The sequence below is a fragment of the Macrotis lagotis genome, chromosome 4 (genome assembly GCF_037893015.1).
Source record: "Macrotis lagotis isolate mMagLag1 chromosome 4, bilby.v1.9.chrom.fasta, whole genome shotgun sequence".
Classification (NCBI taxonomy): Eukaryota; Metazoa; Chordata; class Mammalia; order Peramelemorphia; family Peramelidae; genus Macrotis; species Macrotis lagotis.
Window position 1 is genome coordinate 193810183 of NC_133661.1, and position 20342 is coordinate 193830524.

A 20342-nucleotide genomic window follows, 5' to 3' on the forward strand; every position below is an offset into this window, starting at 1 on the left:
CATTGCTTTAACTCAGCTTAGTTACATGATGCTAGATAGTACAGTGGATAGAGGGTTAGGTCTGGAATCAGGAAGATTCTGAGTTCAAATCTATCTTTAGATATATACTTGCTGTGTGATCCCGGGCAAGTCACTTAACCCTACTTGCTTTTTTTTCTTATCTGCAAAATGAGCTGAAAAAAAAAATTAAGCACACCAGTACCTTTCCCAAGAAAACCCCAAATCAGGTCACAAAGATTTAGACAAGAAATGATTGAACAAGAAGCTACATGACATGACTTGCCAAAAAAATAGAAAATTTGATCACTGGAAAAGGTTAGGTACTCAAGAGTAAGAAATGAATAAATGAATTAGTAGCACTATGTTTGATCAACTAAAGTATAATAATTATTAGAATAAGTTCTTATCATTTGAAAAAATACTGGGGAAAATAGAAGGCAAGCTGGCAGAAATTAAGATAAGACCTGTATTCATACCAAATACCATAGTGAGTTCCAAAGACTGTACAAAATAAATATAAAAGTTCATAACATAAACAAATTAAAGAAAAAGAAAAGGAGATACTTAAGTTATTTTTAAATAATAATTAAAATTTTAAAAAAAGTTTAATGCCTCAATCTCTTCAGTTAGTCACATTTTTATGATCAATCATTTTAGTTGTATGCTTGATATAGTTTTCTTGACAAAGATACTGAAGTAGTTAGTCATTTCTTTCTCCAGCTCATTTTATAGTTGAGGAAACAGTCAAATAAGGCTATGTTACTTGTCCAGGGTCACAGGTATAGCAATCTAACATTTTCAAATCTCTTTATACATATTTCCATTTGATACCCATAATAATTCTGGGAGAAAAGTACTATTATTGACTCCCCTTTATAATAAAGTAATAATCTAAGTCCAAGACTTTTCTTGAAAAACCAGGAAAATTGCCCTATCTTTATTCTAGTAGCAACTCTAGAGCTAGTACAAGTCTAAGATCAAATTTGAAATCAGGTCTTTCTGACTCCTAGGCTCAGGTTCTATCTAATGCACTCTGATAGTCAAAATTCTTGATAATATATCATACAAGCAGAAAAATTCACAAATTCAAATGATTTATTTGTTTGGTTTGATATTTCCTCCCAATGGAGGTATGTGAGCAATAAAATGAACAAAATCAGCAACAATTTTCTCTCCTGAAATATTTAATAAGTCTTGGAATCTGAATAAAAGGCCATATTAGTCATAATGTTGTGCCAGTGTAACTGGCAGTATTTTATTTGACATTAATGGAAAGCCTAGGTACAAAAAGAACTGAATTTTCAAATGTTCCTTACTTCCTTAACTTGAAAGTAATAATTTTTCTGATATAACACATTTTGTATAATTATACATGCAAAGTCTAAGGACTTAAGTTTTATTACTTAAGTCATTTGTTTAAATAAAAATGTGTAAAGTATTTTCTACAAGAACAGAAATAATTTCTAGTCATGTCTCAATATATTTAGAAGCATTTTAATTTGTACTAAGATCAACTCAAACTTCAAATTCAAGTGCTATGTTAGACAGCTTGCAGAATATGAAAATAATTCAGATCATTTTTAACCTTTACTATACAACTTTTCTTCCATAAAAGAATATAGAATTGAATAATTTTAATTATCTCTATTATTAGTTGAATGAATGGCATTAAGAGTACATTTTGTAGAAGCAATAATTAATACAAATACTATATCTCAGCTTGGCTGGGCAGCTATAAAAGGAGAAACAGTTCAACGTAACATGTACAATCTAGGCCATGAATATATGTAGGAAGAGAGATGGATAATAGGGATCTGTACAATGAGAGATTATATGCTAATTGGCAGAAAATTCTCTTCAGGTTGTAATACAGGGTGAATAGTTTAAAGATGGCTATTAAAATTACAAAGAACATGGTTAGCAGCAGAGCAAGGGACAAGTAAACAGACTGAAAATCATTATAGCAGGGTGTAGGCCAAGTATGAAGAAGAACTCAGAGTTACCAGTAGTAGACCATCCCTTTTTGACACAAGCAAATAACAAAATGGATATAATTAAAAAGAAATGCTTGTGAAGAAATATAGTTTAAATAAAACAAATGAATGTGATACCAAGAAAAATGGGAACCTAGAAAATAAACATAATATGAAGGAAAGAAGATGGACTTCATAGGCCAAGATGGATTACATTATTGTGTAAAGCCTTTTATCTGCTCATCAAGCAAAGTGTATAACAATTAAGTGAACATAAAGTAACATAAAAATTTAAATTAATTTAATATTTTTTAACAATTTTTACTAAACCAGGAAAAGGTTTATTCCTAGGACATTTTCTGAGGAAAATCATTGGGACAATATCAGAGATGTACCAAAGGAAGAAATTATGAAGCAATTTAGGAAATTCTATAACAGTAAATCATCATAAGCAGATTATATTCATCTGAGAGTTTCTAATAAAGCATAAAATGAATGATATATAGGTAAGGCTATACAATATAGACTTAAAGCCAGGCTATAGTTTGCAATTGTTTTAATATTGCTAGTATGTTTCCTTAGTAAGGCATGAGTGAAAGAGATTCACAGAATTACAAGCCAGTACTCACCTTAGCAATATAGGAAGAGTCTTGTTCAATTATAGGATGACAATAAATAAGCCACACACAAACTGAGGAGAGAAACTGTTCTATCTTGGTTGATTCGAATTATCAGGAAATGCCAATATAATAATATCTAGAAGATATCTTTTTATTCACTTGGGACTCCCATGAAACTTTTAATAATATCATATGATACTGTTAGGAAAAACAAACGATTTAAACAAAATAGGTGAAATTGTGAACAAATTAAGTCAGATTGGAAGATATACCAATAGAGGAAGAGTTCTTGATCAATCAAAGATAGAAAAGTTTGCAAGAGATAAAATAGATAATTTAGATTACATAAAATTAAAAAGAATTTGCACACCACCCCCCAAAATGCAGCCAAAATGATAACCAGGGAATTTTTTAAAAAAATGTTCTCTAATAAATGTCTCATTATTCAAATATACGGAGAACTGAATCAAATTTATAAAAATAACAGTCATTTCCCACTAGATAAATGGTCAAAAACCATGAATAGACAGTCTGCAAAGGAAGAAATTAGCTTTCAAAAATCATATTAAAATGTCCTAAATAATTAATAAATTCAGAAATACAAATTAAACAATTCTGAAGTATCACCTCACATCAATTAGATTGGTTAAGATGACAGAGGAAAGTAGATAGACTAATGCATTGTATGCAGAGCTGCAAACTACTTGTATCATTCTGAAAAACAATCTGGAACTATTCCTAAGGAGCTATAAAACAGTACATGCCTTTTGACCTAATAATTCTATATCCTAAGGAGATCAAAGAAAAACTGCTATGTACAAAAAATTTAAGCTACTCTTTTTGAGGTGGCAAAGAATTGGAAATGATCACCTACCTGTCAAAACTAATTGTGACTTTAAATGTATTTCAATTTATTCAAGTTTAAAACACATTTGATATTTTATCTGAAAGGCATAAGTAAAGATCTTGGATATTCATGTCTTTACCACTTGATATGTTCAATAATTTTAATACTGTAAATATATGCTAATAAAGCATGCAATTATTAAAGTTCTGCTGAATGGCCTTAGAGCACAAAGGTTCTATCAAATGTGCTTATGTCTAATTACTCCTTCCTGAGGCAGGAGAGAAAATGAGTTTGATACGATCTTTCTTTTTAGTTATAGCCAAAAATCAAATCAAATCAGTGATTTTTAAATATAATTACCATCTACAACTATTTATAGTATTAGCTCTTTCAACACATACTTTAAAAAATATTTTTTGTTCATTAACCCATTCTAAATAGGTTTATGCTACTTGCATAAAAATATTTCCTGTTAAAGAATTGATAGCAGGGCAGCTAGGTGGTACAGTGGATAGAGCACCGGCCCTGGAGTCAGGAGCACCTGAGTTCAAATCTGGCCTCAGACACTTAATAATTACCTAGCTGTGTGGCCTTGGGCAAGTCACTTTAACCTCATTGCCATGTAAAAACCTAAAAAAAAAAAAAAGAATTGATAAAAGACATCACTAATACTATTTTAGAATGAGATTATGTAAAAAGCATGATACTGACTCCAAGACTGCATTGAAAAACTGAATCTACAAAAATATGAGATAAATTCCTTCAGAAAATGAAATGAAATTGTGAGGTTTAGTCCAGCAGTGATAACTTCTATCACCAATATACTAATTCTATCATAAAAAAACACAGGCTTACAATTGCTTCTACTGCAGGTGAAACAGAGTCATTGATCATGGTGGGAAAGGAAAAGCATCTCTCCAATCAAAATTAATGTATCAAGGACAGGCATTCTTAATCTTTATATCATATATCCCTTTAGCAGTCTAATGAAATGGATAGACTTTCTTCAGAATATTTTTCAAATTGGTAAGTGATGGAAACACTAAATTTTAATTAGATGGTAATGAAATAAATGATGTAATTTCTCCCCCAATCCATCCAAGTAAAAAGGAAACAGAAACATGCACTTGGGAAAAAAAATGTCTTAACTACCCAAGAATAAAAAGAGAAGACAGTATGTATTATCATGGCCCATCCTCCACATGGAATATATCACAATAAGGAAATATCATTTCTGAAATTTCTACATCTACGTAGATATAAACAGTGCTTCTTGACATTAGCTACAAACAACAACAAAACCAGAAAATATTAAAGGCAATAAAGTGAGATGACAAAAAAGTAACCTGAAGGAGCCTGAAATCTGAATATTAGACATGAAATGTAATTAGCCAGGACATTCTTCCTTATTGACCTTTGGTACTCAAAGACAATCCTCTGTCACAAATGTGGGAAGAAAGTAGCAAGAATGTTGGAAATGGATTGTAAAGTTTCAGTGTAAAAAATACTGATTTATATATATATATATATATATATATATATATATATATATATATATATGTATATATGTAAGAATTAAGTATTGCTGATGTTCTGGCCACACAAAATTTTTTTGACAACCTAAGGTACCATTTAGGTCACTAAAAGGGGTAATTTACTAAATGGCTCCTAGGGAATCTTAAAATTAATTTAATTCCAATCCCATTATTCCACTAATCTTCATAGCACCGATGTGAAGATATTTCCACTCTCATTTTAGAAAGGTTTAATGTTTCACTCAATTTAATTATACTTGATTAAAATATACAAAAATGAAAAACCCCAAACTAAACTTTAAAATGCAGATTTTTTTTTGTAAAGAGGGTACTGACTCATCTTCAATATAGTAGGTATATTGTGCTTTGTGTATATTAGTAGAGATGGATTCCTCCACAAATCCTACTCTTCATGATACAGACAGAGGTAAGACTATATTCTCAAATTATATGCTACTAAAGTATATGTTCTAGGTTTTACTCTATTGGGATGATTTAGAGCATAACCCTTAGATAAGACCAAATCTGCTTTTCTAACAATCAGTCTAGGTAACTGAACAGGGAACTCACTAGCAGGCTGATGATACATTTAATGTTACATTTTTTGGCTGTTAAAACCTATTAAATAAAAACAGACAAACATTTTGCACTGAGAGTGGCAGTGGCAAAAAAGTGGGAAAAGGATTTAAGAATCAGTTTTCAGAGGGACTAGGTGGCGCAGTGGATAGAATATCCACCCTGGAGTCAGGAGTATCTGGGTTCAAATCCGGCTTCAGACACTTAATAATTGCCTAGCTGTGTGGCCTTGGGCAAGTCACTTAACCAACACCATCTGCCTTGCAAAAACCTTAAAAAAAAAAAAGAATCAGTTTTCAGGTCAAAATGACCCAAAAAGTTTAACATGAATAATGTGTCTATAAAAATTAAATCCTTGCCCAATGAGAATAAGTAGGACTATTTGGGGGGGGGGTGTCATATCAGTTTTGACATTTTCTCTACAACAACCAGAAGAAAAATTGCTCGCAAATTGAAGAGTGGCTCATAGGCAGTCCTTCAAGATCAAAGAAAGGAATTAGTGGAGTTGGTTTTATTGTATACTTGATAATGACAATAATATTTAATGAATTATCTGTTCAATTTGATTTGAAGTAGGTATGATAAATATTTGCAAAAAAGCCCCCATGAACATGAAAATAACTTCAATTTAAATTAGTTACAGAGGATGAAAAGGGAAATTCTACACAGACCCTTCAAATTAAACTGCTAGCATATAACTAATATAGCTCATCCCTGTATTATTTAGACAACAAATATATATTTACAATGGGTAAATGGAAAACAGAAATTACACCAACACAAATCATAATAAATTTTGCAAAGTTTCAATGATACAAATCATCAAAACCGGAAGACCAAAAGAACCTAAAAAGTGCTACAGTCAGCAAATACTTGCTTTCTCAAGCAGAAATCATAGTCAAAAGCAAATTCAAAACTAAATTATTTCTATTTCTCCTCCTCAAATCTTGCCCACTTCCAAATTTCCTTATTACTGTTTAAATAATTTAATTATTTGAGGATTATAATCTGGTAACTCTTCACTACCTTTTATCTTCCAATATCCAATTTGTTGCAAAGGGCCCTCAGTTTTACATTTGTAATATCTCTCAAATATTCCCCTTTTCTCCTTTATAATACAGACATCACCCTGGTGTCAGCTTTTATCACTTCATGCCTGGACAACTGCAATGGCTTGATGGTTGGTCTCCCTGCCAGAAGTCTCTCTTCACTTCAATCCATTCTCCACTCAGCTGTAAAAGTGATTTTCCTAAAATACAGGTCCAACCAACACAAAATCCAAGGGAATAAATCCCAATACCTTCCAGTAAATTCTATTTGTCATTCAAAGAATTTAGGAAAAGGAAAACAGTCCCTGCACTGAAACAGTTTATAATCTAATGCTTACAAGGAATGCAACATAAAAAAAAGTAGCTGAAAAGGAAGGAGGGGGTAGAAGGCAAGAAGGTCACCAGAGCATATTTTGTGGAGTAGAAATCAAGGAGAGCTGCTGAAGCAAAACTGCAAAACTCTGAATCTTCTATAAAGGAGGTCAGCTAGGTGGCTCAGTAAATAAGAGTGCTGGGCCTGGAGTTAGAAAGACATGAGCTCAAATCCAGCTTCTGATCCTTAATAGCTGTGTGATCTTGTACAAGTCATTTAACCTATTTGCCTTAATTCACTGGAGAAGGAAGTGGCAAATCACTCTGATATATTTGCTTTAAAAACTTTCTGGAGCAATTGGGCCTGAAGTCAGGAAAATTCGTCTTCTTCAGTTTAAATCTTTCCTCAGACTAACTGGGTGACCCTGGACAAGTTACTTAATCCTGTTTGCATCAGTTTCCTCACCTGTAAATTGAGCTGCAGGAGGAAATGACAAATCACTCCAGGATATTTGCCAATAAAACACCAAATGGGGTCATGAAGAGATAGACAAGAATGAAAAATGATTGAACAACAACAACAAAAAATTAGAAGGCATTTATTGCTATCCCTTTCAGTTCTCTAAATAGAGGATAGAAGTAATTGAGAAGTTAATCAATTGATCAATTAATCAGCTGAGTCAATCTAAAAGGTGATGAAATTTCAGCTTTCCCAGGTGGAGGTATGATATCCTGTGGAGTAGAATTCAAATAGAATTGCTAATGGAAAATGGAGAGAAAATCCTTATGGTTAAGTTAGAAATTACACTATATAGAATAGAAATGATGAAAGACAGAGCTATCCTTGCCCCAGCTAGGTGCTCAAAACAAACCAAAAAATTTTTATAGAGAAATAAGATTTTAATTTCTCAAAAATAGATAGAAGATGAATTGAATTCTAACTTCACTAGACTCACCTGGATAAAAGAATGATTCATTAGTATTAATGAAGGAGAGATTTAGTAAGGAGAAGCTTTCTCACTAAATCCTTAAAATATAAGCACATTATGGAACTGATTCAGGAATTATTTGAAGAAAAGATACAAAAACACCCACAAAACTATTTGATATCTCTAAAAAGAGACTGAGGGGCAATATTACCTACTTTCTTATCTATGCAAAATCTAAATACAAATTGAGGGGATTCTAAATGAAGGGAATAAACTCAGTTTTGAAAGCAATATTCCGAAACAGGCCGTAATCTTTACAACTCTGTCACTAAAAGTTGTAGAGAACATAAGATTCTATCGTGTTTGTTCTTTGTTGAGTAATAAAAAGCATTTGATTCAGTAGGAATCACCTTAAGGGATTTTTTCCAATAAATTGCCTCCCATCTATTCATCAAAGTTATTCAAGATTCTTAAAAAGACATAGCAACTTTTCTTCAAAAACTATAATCAAAAGCATTAGGGTACACTTGCAATGGTGTTCATCAGTGTGCTAGAGGAGACCTAGTATAAACTTGAAGTTGTGAGATAATCCAGATGTTCTTCTTTTTATATTACATTATGTTGATTACATCAAACTCCAGAACCCTCCAGAACATCCTGAAAGGGCTCTGCAACCAATCAAAAGTTTAACCAGATTATTCACAAAAGTGATTGAAGAATGGCTCTTGCTTCTATTTTGAAATATATTTGGATAAACAACCTGTAACCTGTCCAACAGTAGGTATAACCTGTTTGTTCCATTTGGAAGAGTCATTAGAGACATAGGGGTTGGGACCAGACTTCCAGAATTGTAATTATTATTTTTTTATAATCTCTAAATCCCTCATGTTTTTCATTATATTTTAGCCTGTGAATTGTTCAAAATAATTATGCAGTTTCCTGCTTAAACAAGAACTAAATTTTATGAATGGAAACATTATTATTGCTATCACAATTATGGATATGATTAGTATGACTGAAGGTAAAAAAGATTTTTAAATCAGTTTCCAATATTACTTATTTTTAACAGATGATATTTTAACCCAGAAGCAGAACAAGTAAAAAAAAAAAAGAAATATATAGCTTAATTAATATTACCTCATTAAGTTCTACATCTAGTAGTGCTTTCTTTTACAGGACAAAAACCACAAGCATAAAATTCAAAAAAGCTAACTGAAAAGTAAAATTAGCCAGTTGCATTATCTACAAGATATCAAACTGAATGTTTCTGATGGAACTGATTATAGTTTTGACATTAGACAGGTGCTGTCTAAGAAGAACTTTTTTTTTTTTTAGATTTTTCAAGGCAGTGGGGTTAAGTGGCTTGCCCTAGGCCACACGGCTAGGTAATTATTAAGTGTCTGAGGTCGGATTTGAACCCAGGTACTCCTGACTCCAAGGCCAGTGCTCTATCCACTGCACCACCTAGCCTCCCCTAAGGTTACAATGCAGCTGGGTTGGAAGTCTGCAGGACAGAAATTATCCTTGTACTATAATGCAAGAACAACTGGGACTTATGATTTTTCCAGTGAATAGACAGTTCTACTCTTTCTTTAGAAAGTATGCAAAGTAGAAATCTCATAAATGAGAGGTGAACAGTGTACTTAGGGTGGAAATATATCTTTGAATCATGAATGAGAATGTGAAAGGCAGAAACAGAAAGCTGTCTCTCAGTGCAGTCTCAAAATTTGTAGAAACATTGACAACAATGGGTGAAATTCGTCAGTAGTAATTTTACTAAGTCTACTACCCAAAAGAAATTGTTTTCTCTAAAATACCATTCAGCATTCTTGGATATGCCTTAGAATTGTTAAGATAAGAATAAACAATGGAGTGGGAGGTTATGGTGGTCCTGGGACATAGGAAGAGTGCAATTATCTTTCTAATAGTCTCTAGAGCTACCCTTGCCCCATCTAGGTGCTCAAAATAAACCAAAAATTTTTTTATAAAAAATAGGATTTTAATTTTTCAAAAATAGATAGAAGATGAATTGAATTCTAAATTCACTGGACTCACATAGATAAAAGAATGATTCATTAGTATTAATGAAGGGGAGGTTTAGTAAGGAGCAGCTTTCTCACTAAATCCTTAAGACACTGAATCAGGCAACTTTCTCTTCCTATTCCTCCATTCCCAAGCCAGATTCAAGTAAAACCTTTGACAATGTGGTAAAGCCAAAAGTAGTTACTATAGATTCAGACTTGGATGAAAGATAAGTTTAGGTAAGAATAGCTCCATTGACAGGAAGGTGAGGATAATACAGAAGAAGTACTTAGTTTTTCCCATGTCATTTTGCTCCCTGGTCACTGGCTTCATGTGATTCCAGGGGATCTTTTAATCCTAGATTCTAGTCCATATGCTAAAAGCAATTTCCTGTTAATTTTGTGGCTTCTGTTTTAGTGACTACCTCAGTTGAACTCAATGATTTTTAAAACTTAGTAACAATCAGATATTAGGAAATTTCTATTATTTACTTTTCACAGGGAAACTAGATGGCACAGTGGATAGAGCACCAGTTCTCAAGTCAGGAAGTCCTGAGTTCAAATTTGATGTCAGGCACTTACTACTAGCTGTGTGAGCATAGGAAAGTCACTTAACTCTGTACTTTGCATCCAGAACTATCTCCTGATTCACATCTAGCCACTGGACCCAGATGGCTCTGGAGGAGAAAGTGAGACCGATGACTTAGCACAGCATCCCTTCACTCAAATCTAATTCGTGTGCTTGTCATGGCATCATCTCTTTGATGTTGTAGTCTTCTTTGAAAATGAAGGATATTATTATTATTTACTTTTCAAGGTAAAGATCATTTAACAGAATACAATTCAGAGGCAAAATGTTCCCACTATAAGCTCCTTTTAACATAAGCTCTTAACATGAAACTTTCACAGGAATGCTGGTTAGAATACTTCTCAGACACCAAGGTTATACAATTATTAGACATGTATTTTTATCCATTCATGTAGAATTGCTTCTTTCTTATTATAGCAGCCATTCTTTGCTCTAATGGGCCACAAAACTCTATTGACCCCAAAAATAAAAGGTCTTAGTGTCCCTTTTCCATTTAAAACTATTTTTGACAGTTTTATATGAAAAACTGCTTGAAGGCTTGTAATTCTAAAATGATATATTATATCATTAATATGTTTCTCATCTATTTCTATATTGTTATAAAACATGTGCCACTCAATAAACCCTTTTTAAAAAATGTATTTGAACATATTTTTCATCTTTGCAAGATGCAGGTCATCTGTGCCAACAGTGTGCCACAAATGTTAAAATCAGGTATTTTGTCAATGAGACTCAGAGGACAAATCAGAACAGAACTGTGTTTAACTTGAATGCTTAATACCTAAAACTGCCACTAACTGATATATACAAAAAACAAAAGAAAACTAAGCATATTTATCTAAACTAATATATATGTGTATATACATATATATATATATATATATATATATATATATGTATATGTCCATCTTAAGTAGATGATATAACTAATAAGAAAAATTTCACTCATTTAAAATGACTCTGTTTCTTTTTAAAGCCTTGGTAGAATGAGACACACTTTGTATAGATCTTTAAATCATTTAGGGGCTTGGATAATATAAAGGTGACTAAAACTAAATTTTAAAGATAGGCAAATTATGATGTTTAGTAGGGGAAATCATGTAAGCAATGTCTAAAGATAGATTCTGCTCCTTCCAAAGAAAACAACTGTGATCTGTCACTGAACTTGCTTTTTTAATCTTGTGGTTACCAAAGTGTTGCAGCTACAGAGGTGTATTTGGTTATCTACAGAAATGAGAAGCTTTTAATTTTCTCCAATAATGAAAATTTATTTCAGTCTCTGCCTTTTAGATACTTAAGTAGCAATATTCTCTAAATTCGAAACAATTTCAGTTCCTCACAAATATGAGACAAACATTCATTAATAATAGCACTAAGGACTTTTCATGGTTTGGAATTATATTTAAGGTATTGAATTTTGTCTGAAAAGCCATTCATGGTTTGTAATAGAGATTAATAATAATATTATACTCAAATTGTCTCCCTAATTTATACTGGAAATTGACTTGGGTGAACTGGCAAGCAGTCTGGAAGAAATTAGATGTAGATCAACACCTTACAACATTTTCCACAACACATTCTAAATTGATATGTAACTTTAATATTAAAAATCATATTATAAAATATTAGTAGAGAAACAGATCATATACCTTTCAAAGCGATTGAAACAAAATGTATTCTTAACCAAACAAGAGATATAGACAATTATGAAAGATTAAAAAAAAACTAGTTTCTTGAAACTGAAAAGCTTCTGCACAGATTTAAAAAAAAAATTAATGCAACTAATAGTTTGCTACTACACAAGTTACATAAATTCCACATGGAGACAAACCTACAAATAATGAACAGTCATTCCCCAATAGATAAGTTGTCAAAAGCTATGAACAAACATTTCTCAAAAGAATTGCAAAGTATTCATAATTAAGTGAAAGAATGCTATAACTTATGAATACAAGAGAAATGTACATAAAAACAACCCCAAGACTTCACCTCACACTCTACAAAGGGCAAAATGACAAAAATGGAAATAGCCAATGTTGAGGGGATTATGGAATGATAGATATCATAATTCATTGTTGGTAGAATAGGGAAATGGTAAATCATTTTGGAAAGCAGTTTGGAATTATGCAAATAAAGTGACTAGAACCAGAGACTCCATTACTGGGCTTTAACCCCAAGGAAGCCTTCAATAAGAAGAAAAATTCCCATATACTCCAAAATATTTATAGTAGTATTATCTTTTGCAATAGCTAAGAATTGTAGAGATGCCTGTAAATTGGGGAATGGCTAAACAAATTGAAGTATATGAACATAATGGAATATTACTGTGATTAGATGCATGCATGGGAGGAAGATTATTAAAACTTTTGATAATTGTAACTATTAGAGTATGCTTAGGTTGAAAGTATGGACATAAGTTGATTTTGATGGGTTAATTTTAAACATATTATGACATTAAAAATAAAGGGGATTATAATGAGATGGGAGGGAAGGGGAGGAAAATGTGCAAAATTACATCACATAAAGAGGGGTAAAGGACCTGTTATTGTAGTTGAGGGAAAGAAAGGAGGGGGTAAGAACTGCTTGAATCTTACTCTCATTGAATTTGCCTCAAAGAGTGAATGAACATATACATTCAGTTGGATTTAGAAATTTATCTTATCCTTTGGATATTAGAAGGGAAATGGGGAGAAGAGGGAAGGAGAGATTGACAGAAAGGAGGGAAGGAAGAAAGAGAAAAGTGAAAAGGGGGGTGAATGATAGAAGGGGGAGAGACTGAGGGAGGTGATATTCAGGAGCAAAACACTGGTGAAGAGAGATAGGGTGAAAGGAGAAAGAAAAGTACAGAAAGGAGATTGGATGGAGGGTAATAAAGAGTCAACAATTATAACTAATATAAATGGGATGAATTCTCCCATAAAATGAAAGATAATAGAGTGGATTAAAAACCAGAATTCTACAATATGCTGTTTACAAGAAACACATTTGAAGCAGATACACACACACACACACACACACACACGTATATACAGAATAAAGGTAAATGGATGGAGAAGAAAATACTATGCTTCAGTTGAAGTGAAAAAAAGCAGGGGTAGCAATTCTTAACTTAGATAAAACACATGAAAAACCAGAACTCATTAAAAGAGATAAAGAAGGAAACTGCATATAAGATACCATAGACAATGAAATAATTTCAATACCAAACATGTATGTAACAAGTGCTATAGCATCCAGATTCTTAGAGAAGAATCTAAAGGGTTACAGGAAGACACAGACAGAAAAATTATACTGGTGGGGGACTTCAACCTCCCTCCCTCAGAATTAGATGCATCTAACCATAAAAATAAACAAGAAGAGGTTAAGATAGTGAAAAGAATGTTAGAAAAGTTAGATATATAGACTTCTTTTTTGGGGGGGTTGCAGGGCAATGGGGTTAAGTGACTTGCCCAAGGTCACACAGCTAGGTAATTCTTAAGGGTTTGAGACCAGATTTGAATTCAGGTCTCCTGACTCCGGGGTCAGTGCTCTATCCATGGCGCCACCACCTGTCCTTGATATATAGACTTCTGATGAAAACTGAATGGGGATAGAAAGGAATACATCTTTTTCTCTGTGGTAAATGGCAGTTATACAAAAATTGACCATGTATTAGAACATTAAAAACTTCACAATCAAATACAGAATGGCAGAAATATTAAATGCATCCTTTTCAGATCCTGATATATATACCAAAAATCATGTGTAATAAAGGGCCATGGACAGAGAGACTAAAAAAACTTAATTTTAAAGAATGAGTGGGTCAAACAACAAACCACAGAAATAATTAGTATTTTCATCCAAGACAATGACAATGAGATGAAACACCAAAACTTGATGGATATATGTCAAAGCAGTCTTTAAGGAAAATTTTATATCTCTAAATGCATAGATAAACAAATAGAGAATGAGGAGATAAATGACCTGGGCATGCAACTATAAAAACTAGAGAAAGAACAAATTAAAAATCCCTAATTAAATACCAAATTAAAAATTCTGAAAATCAAAGGACAAACTAATAAAATTGATAGTAAGAAAATTATTGAACTAATAAAAAAACTAAGAGTTGATTTTGTGAAAAACCAATAAAATAGATAAACCTCTGGCTAATTTGATTTAAAAAAAGGAAAGAAGAAAACCTGATTACCAGTATCAAAAATGAAAAAAAGTGAATTTGTCACCAATGGGGAGGAAATTAAAATAATCATTTGGAGTTATTTGGCCCAACTGTATGCCAATAAATTAAGTGAAATGGATGAATATTTACAAAACTATAAACTGACCAAATTAACAAAAGGGAAAATTAAATACTTAAATAACTCTATTTCATAAAAAAATTGAATAAGCCATTAATGAACTCCCTAAAAAAATCTCTGTGGCCAGATGGATTTACAAGTGAATTCTATTAAACATTTAAAGGATAATTAATTTCAATTCTATATAAACTATTTAAAAAAATATAGGTGAAGGAGCTCTGTCAAATTCCTTCTATGACCCCAATATGGTCGTGATGCCTGAACAAGAGGAGTCAAAACAGAGAAAGAAAATTATATACCAATTTCCTTAATGAATAGGATGCAAAAAATTTAAATAAAATATTAGTAAAGTGATTACAGTAAGTAATCACTATGATAATACACTATGATCAGGTAAAATTTATGCTAGAAATGCAGGTTTTGTTCAATAGTAGGAAAACTATCAGCATAATTAACCATATCAAAAACAACTCTAACAGAAATCATATGATTATTTCAATAGATGCTGAAAAAGATTTTGACAAAATCTGTACCTATTACTATTAAAAACACAGAGAGCATAGGAATAAATGGAGTTTTCCTTAAAACAATAAGCAGCACTTGTTTAAAACCATTAACAAACATTATATGTAATTGGGATAAGGTAGAAGCATTCCCAATAAGATCCATAAAACAAGGAAACCTGTTATCACCAATATTATTCAATATTTTTTAGAAATGTTAGCTTTAGCAATAAGAGAAGAAAAAGAAATTGAAGGAATTAGAATAGGTAACAAAGAAACAAACTTTCACTCTTTGCAGATGATATGATGGTATACTTAAAATAATCCTAGAAAATTCTAAGAAAACTACTTGAAACAATTAGCAACTTTAGCAAAGATGCAGGGTATAAAATAAACCCATATAAATCATCAGCATGTCCATATATTACCAACAAGAAACAGCAGCAAAAGATTGATAGAGAAATTTCATTTAAAGTAACTGTAGACAATGTAAAATACTTAGAAATCTACCTGCCAATTTGGCCTGCCAAGCCAAAATAAGAAATTATATGAACTATAAAACACTCTTTATACAAATAAAATCAGATCTAAATAAATGGTAAATACCAATTGTTCATGGGAAGTCTGAGCTAATAAATTAAAAATGCTAATTTTACTTAAATTGAATTACTTAATCAATGACATACTGATCCAACTACCAAAAAATAGTTTATTGAGCAAGATAAAATAAATTCATATGGAGAAAAAAAGGCCAAAAATATAAGGGGAATTAATGAAAAAAATGCCAAGGAAGGTGGTCAAGTTATGGCAGATCTAAAATTATATTATAAAGCATCAGTCATCAAAACTGTTTGGTACTGACTAAGAAACTGAGTGGTAGTTCAGTAGAACAGATTAGGTGCAAAAGAAACAGTAGTAAATTGACTACAGTAATCTGCTATTTGATAGATTCAAAGATTCCAGGTTCTGAGATAAAAACTCACAGTATGATAAAAATTGCTAGGAAAACTAGAAGATAATATGGCAGAAAAAAGGCATATACCAACATCTTACATCCTATATGAAGATACAGTCAAAATGGGTATGGGGTTCAGACGTAAAAGATGCTAACATTAGCATCTAAATAAATTAAAAGATGCCAATTAGGAAAATAACAAATAGTGTATCTGTCAAGTCCATGGAATGGGGAGCCCAGTGACGAAAGAAGAGATAGAGAACATTATAAAATACAAACTGGATATTTTGTTTACATTAAATCAAAAAGTTTTTAATACATAAAAACAATGCAATTAAATTTAAAAGGAATACACTAAGTTGGGAAACAATTTATACAGCTAATGTTTATGATAAAGGATTCATTTCAAAAATAGAGAACTGGGTCAAATTTATAAGAATACAAATCATTCTCCAAAAGATAAATGGTAAAAGATATGAAGACAATGTTCAGATGAAAAAATTAAAGCTATTTACAGTGATATTTAAAATGCTCTAAATCATTATTGAGTAGATAAATGAAAATTAAAACAATTCATAGTACCTCACACCTATAAAATTGGGAAATGATCAGTGTTGGAGGGGATGAGGGAAAACTGGAACATTAATGTAATTTTGGTGGTGTTGTGAACTGATCCAAACTTTCTTGGAGAGCAATTTGGATCTAAGGCCAAAGGGTAATAAAACTTTTTGATCCAGCATTATCACAACTAGGTCTGTATCGCAAAACGGATCACAAAAAAGGGTTAAAAAAATCCACATGTTTACAAAAATATTTATAGCAACTTTTTTCAGAGTGGCAAAGAATGGGACATTGAGGGCATGTTCATCAATTGGGAAATGGCTAAACAAATCGTGGTATATGAATATGATGGAGTACTATGGTTCTATAAGAAATCATGAGAGAAGGGGCTTCAGAAAAGCCTGGAGAGATTTGCATGGACTGATGATGAGTGAAGTGAGCAGAAGAGAAGAACATTGTACATATTAACAGCAACATTGAATTATGACAGACTATGATGAACTTACTTGTTCCAGCAGTACAACCATCAAAGATAATACTAAAAGACTTGTGATGGAAAATACCATCCACATTCCGAGAAGGAATGACGGAATTTGAATATATACCAAGGATTAACATGTTCAATTTTTTAAAAGTTGTCTTGTGTATTAATGGTTTTCCCCCTTTTTTGATTTGATCTTTTTTCACAACATGATTAATATAGATATATATTTAACACGTCTAACATAATAATGTATAACACACACGTACAACCTATAATAGATTGCTTTCTGTGGGGGAGGGGGAAAGAAAGGGAGGGAGGGAGAAAATGTGAAAATTGAAACCTTATAAAAATGATTGTTGAAAACTAACTTTGCATGTAGTTGGAAAAATAAATTAAAATACTGCAAAGAAAAAAGTAGATGCTTATCAAGAGTTAAATTGTGGTATATGAACATAATGGAACATTACTGTGATGTAAGAAAAGATGGTTATGATGAATACAGAGATTAATGGAAAAATCAAATCAACTAATGCAGAGTGAAATAAGCAAAGCCAAAAAAATGCTATAATTATAACAATGTAAAGAGAAAGTATAATTACACTAGAAAATCAAAAGCAAATGTAATGAAATTATTTGAATGAAGAAATATGGAGGATACCCTCAACCTTCCCCTTTGTGGAGGTAGAAGGGCAGTTGTTACATGTTGTACCTATTTTTTCAATGTACTAGTCACTATTACTGATTTTAGTCCTTTTATGAAATTATTTTTTAAAGGGGATAACATTCTGGGAGGAAGAAGGTCAAAGACACTTGTGATTATTGTAATGGAAAAACCCCCCCAAAATGCCAGGGTTTAAATTCTTGTTCAGTCATTAATTAGCTCTGAGATCATAGAAACTCTCTTGCTTCAGATTTTTCATCTACAAAGTGAGGTTTTTGAACCCAAGAACTAGAGTTTTTCAACTCTAAGAACTATTTCAACACAAAATCTTTTGATCCTAAAAGACAACTAGGTATTTTTCTGTAAAGGAACCCAACAGTTTCACCAGGTTCAAATAAAAAAAGTTTAGAAATGGGAAAGAGTCCATGAATTTAATAGTATGCCCAATATTCACACTAGACACATAATGATGCATGTCAATGTATTTATGCCAACTAAAAAAATCCCAGTCAATTTCAACTGCATCAAAAAACCAAAAATAAATGCAACATTTTTGGTATGGCTTTGTTTTTTTAAATAACAGGGAAAAACAAAAATAAGTGTCTGAAATAATTTTCAAAACACCTGAAAGGTGAACTTCTGCCCAAGATGGTGAAAGGAGCCAGGTCCTCTGCTAAGGTCTCCTGATCCTCCCTCATAAACAATATGAAATAAACCTCTTATTGGAAGTCCAATTGACAAAAGCCAGAAAGAGAAGCTAGGAGAACAACACATACCTCAAGTTCTGCTTTTGGGGATGGAGGTATGGTGAATGTAATGTAGAGAGCAGATAGCCAGTGGGGGGGGGCAAGAGCAGGACTAATCTAAGACCAATTGGGGGGGGGGGGGGAGTTTCTGCTCTGGGAACCACTTCATTGTGGGGAACCACACTGTGGGAACCAATCAGCTGTGGTAAACAACCAAAGAGTGGAGGTATGGTTGTGGGACTGATAATCTGGGACTTAGAGGAAGGATTGGAGAGCAGGGTCCAGTATCTAGCACCCCCTACTGGACAAAAGGAGATATTACATCCAGGGAGAAAAGCCTCTAGGGATCTCAATACCAAACCTCTGCGAACAAACCCCTCCCCCAACACACCATCTTAGGAAAATGAAGAAAGGCCAGTGGCCAGGGGAGACCAAAGAAAATTCCTGGAATGTAAAGACCCTCATTCAGAGAGGCGTAGAACCCTTGAGGTCAATATGATTTGTTCATCAGCACAGAAAGATTACCTTCAAGAAATCAGGAAGGAGTTTAAAAATCAATTGGAAATTTGGGAAAAGAAACACAAGAGAAAATTAGCACCTTGGAACAAGAAAACAAATCCTTGGAAAATACAATTGGATAAATACAAAAAATAATTGTCTCAAAACCTCAAATGAAAAAAAGGGAAAACTCTTACAAAAATAGAATTGACCAATTGGAAAAGGAGTTGCAAAAGGTAAATGAAGAAAATTCTTGCCTAAAAAAAAAGAACGGAGTCTATGGGAAACCAATGACTTCATGAGACAATAAGAATTGGGTAAACAAAAGCAAAAAATAGAAAAAATAAAAGAAATTGTTAAATACCTCATCAGCAAAACCACTGACTTAGAGAACTGATCAAGGAAAGATAACCTAAAAATTACTGATCTTCCTGAGAAGACTGAAGATAAAAAAAGTCTGGACTTAATATTACAGGATTTAGAGATGGAAAACTGCCCTGATATCATGGAACCAGAGGGGAAAATAATTATTGAAAAAAATACACCAATCCCCACCTGAAAGGGATCCCAAAATGAAAACACCACAGAATATTGTACCCAAATTCCAGAAATATCAAATAAAAGAGAAAATCCTGCAAGCAGCCAGAAAGAAACAATTTAAATACCAAGGAGCCACAGAAAGGATTACACAGGACCTGGCAGCATCAACATTAAGGGATCAAAGGGCCTGGAATGCAATATTCTGAAAAGCAAGGGAGCTTGGAATGCAGCCCAGAATCTAATATCTGGCAAAACTGAGCCTTCTCTTCCAGGGCAAAAGATGGACATTGAATGACATAGGAGGAAATCAAAGCAATACATAGTCATATGAAAAATTGCTCTAAATCACTAATTATTAGAGAAATGCAAATTAAAACATCTCTGAGGTACTACCTCACACCTCTCAGACTGTCCAATATGACCAGAAAGGACAATGATCCACGTTGGAAGAGATATGGGAAATCTGGGACACTAATACATTGTTGGTAGAGCTGTGAACTCATGCAATCTTTTTGGAGAGCAATTTATTGCCCAAAAGGCAACAAAAATGTACATACCCTTTGATAGTGCAATATCACTACTGGGTCTATACCCTGAAGTGATTATGAAAAAAGGGTAAAAACATCACCTGTACAAAAATGTCCATAG

At 32.6% G+C, this 20342-nt stretch overlaps 1 protein-coding gene across 6 annotated transcripts in view; it reads right to left on the reverse strand.

Annotated features, from left to right (window-relative positions):
- The window catches only part of DPH6 (diphthamine biosynthesis 6), a 505514-nt gene that overhangs the window by 330586 nt on the left and 154586 nt on the right, over positions 1-20342 (reverse strand). The window lies entirely within an intron of this gene.